This window comes from Podarcis raffonei, chromosome 8 (genome assembly GCF_027172205.1).
Source record: "Podarcis raffonei isolate rPodRaf1 chromosome 8, rPodRaf1.pri, whole genome shotgun sequence".
In the NCBI taxonomy this organism is placed as follows: domain Eukaryota; kingdom Metazoa; phylum Chordata; class Lepidosauria; order Squamata; family Lacertidae; genus Podarcis; species Podarcis raffonei.
The window spans coordinates 5,224,915-5,227,856 of record NC_070609.1 but is presented as its reverse complement, the minus strand read 5'-3'; positions in this window follow the sequence as shown (position 1 = coordinate 5,227,856).

The window sequence follows — 2,942 nt, the reverse complement described above, 5'->3', positions numbered from 1 at the left end:
TTCGAAGTGTCCTAGTACTTATTGCAATTAACCTTTTCGATAGAATGTATTAGGCATGATTTTTGTATGCCTGCATTTTGTAATCCCCATGCCACCCTCCTGCACTGTGTAAAGCTGTGATGTGTATATTGCCTACCTCTTCCAGCCTTATCTGACCTTGGAAGGGCAGGTGATGTTTGGAGAAAGAGGAAGGAGTTGAGCTAGCATCCGTGTGAGAACTCACATATCTTTTTTTTTTTAATATTTATTGAAATTTTACAAAAACATAGGTTTACAGAATACAAAAAAATAGGAAAAGAAAAAGATAAAAAAAAGAAAAGATACAAAAATACATAAAAAATAAAAATACAAAAAACAGATAGATAAAAAAGAATTAAAAACAAATCCATTTTTTGTAACTTTAAACTCATAAGCTTGTTTCCTTGACCTCCTCACACCTCCCCTTTTTGTATTCCCATTTAAATAATCAAATCAGCAAATCCTTACCCTCTTTCGTTTATCTTAACTCTATATCTTAACATTTTATAACTCTATATTTTCATCCATTATCAATTCATTTTTGCATATTCTCATTAACTTTGTTGCTAATGCCACTTATTTTCAATCCAACATCATTTTTAACATTCATTAATTTTACAGTATTTCTGCAGATAGTCTTTAAATTTCTTCCAATCTTCTTCCACCAACTCTTCTCCCAGGTCTCGGATTCTGCCAGTCATTTCCGCTAATTCCATATAGTCCATCACCTTCATCTGCCACTCTTCCAGGGTGGGTAAATCTTGTGTCTTCCAATACTTTGCAATGAGTATTCTTGCTGCTGTTGTTGCATACATGAAGAAAGTTCTATCCTTCTTTGGCACCAATTGGCCGACTATGCCCAGGAGAAAGGCCTCTGGTTTCTTCAGGAAGGTATATTTAAATACCTTTTTCATTTCATTATAGATCATCTCCCAGAAAGCCTTAATCTTTGGGCACGTCCACCAAAGGTGAAAGAATGTGCCTTCATTTTCTTTACATTTCCAACATTTGTTATCGGGCAAATGATATATTTTTGCAAGCTTGACTGGTGTCATGTACCACCTGTATATCATTTTCATAATATTCTCTCTTAAGGCATTACATGCCCTAAATTTCATACCGGTGGTCCACAACTGTTCCCAGTCAGCAAACATAATGTTATGACCAATATCTTGTGCCCATTTAATCATAGCAGAGAACTCACATATCTCCTCAAATGTCTTTGACATCTTTTGGTACCGGGGAAGTAAGATATGGGATTGAAATGTCAACAGTCCCATGCAAGTCCTGGTTGTCATGGGCATGGTGTCAAAGTGAGACATAAGAGACCCAAATGACCTGGGCACTCGGGGATACAGCAAGGTAATTTCAGAGGAGACGATATCCGCATGAAGCCACACATCCCATGACCTGTAACCTTTCTTGATGCAAGTGGAAGAGTGTCGTGGCATTTTATGAGTCTTTGTGTGCTGTGTATATCATCTTTCTTCTAATATGCCTCCAGGCAGCCTTTTCGAACTAGCCGTTCTGCTGAATTGCAGGTCAGCAAGGCTGTCCTATTGCAGTAGTTTGAATAAACCAGGTCCATGCAGGATGCTGAGATTGCTCTCATTCTCTTGGCTCTGAGTTTTTGTTTCAAGTATTCCCTCCCCTGGGTCACGAACCGGTTATGTGGAAGCAAATTCTGATCACACAAGCAATTCACATACTTAATACTTTACTTTCTTCTGTGAGAAGCTTAAGTCAAGGATTCTCTTTCTGCTGTCCTCCGATCACTCACAATGGGCGTATGCCAAGAGGAAAGAATTGTATCCATGAGGAAGCAGAGTTCTTGGTCCATCTTACGTCAAAGGGAGTTAGGAGCAAGAGATGGACAAGTTTGTTTCCTTTAGGGTCCTCCAGGGTATGCCTTCAAAGATGGAAGAAGATTAAAGGAAGAGCTAAGGGCAGGAATCAAGAAGGCTGATCGTCGAAGAATTGATGCTTTTGAATTATGGTGCTGGAGGAGACTCTTGAGAGTCCCATGGACTGCAAGAAGATCAAACCTATCCATTCTTAAGGAAATCAGCCCTGAGTGCTCACTGGAAGGACAGATCGTGAAGCTGAGGCTCCAATACTTTGGCCACCTCATGAGAAGAGAAGACTCCCTGGAAAAGACCCTGATGTTGGGAAAGATGGAGGGCACAAGGAGAAGGGGACGACAGAGGACGAGATGGTTGGATAGTGTCTTTGAAGCTACAAACATGAGTCTGACCAAACTGCGGGAGGCAGTGGAAGACAGAAGTGCCTGGCGTGCTCTGGTCCATGGGGTCACGAAGAGTCGGACACGACTAAACGACTAAACAACAACAACAAAGGGCAGGAATGCGTTAAAGAGGTAATATAATCTCATTGCACTGTTTCAATAAAATGTTGCATCCCAGATACAAAGTTCCCATCCTCATTTCCTTCGCTGATTGTGAGGCGGGGGAAGAAAGGTAGTGACATCTAAAGGATACTAGACAAATAACGTTTATTTGATATACGGTGGAACCTCAGTTTTTTCGCATCTTTGAACCTGGAAATAATTCCTTCTGTTTTCGAACGCGCCTCGGACGTTGAACATCTTCCGCTGCGTATTTTTCCATTTTTTCCTTTGCGCCTGGGTTTTTGAATGTCTTCCGGAACGGATAGTAGTTCTACATGGTGATACAACTAGTAATATGTCAGTTTATCTTGAGCTTCCACATATCACAAGAAGGGTGGCCTTTTTTGGGAAAATAGGAAATATTAAAAGGAAAATGCTTTACACTGGTACCTCGGGTTACAAACACCTCAGGTTACAAACACTTCAGGTTACAGCCTCCGCTAACATGGAAATAGTATCTTGGGTTAAGAATTTTACCTCAGGATGAGAACAGAAATCGCAGGGCGGCAGCGGGAGG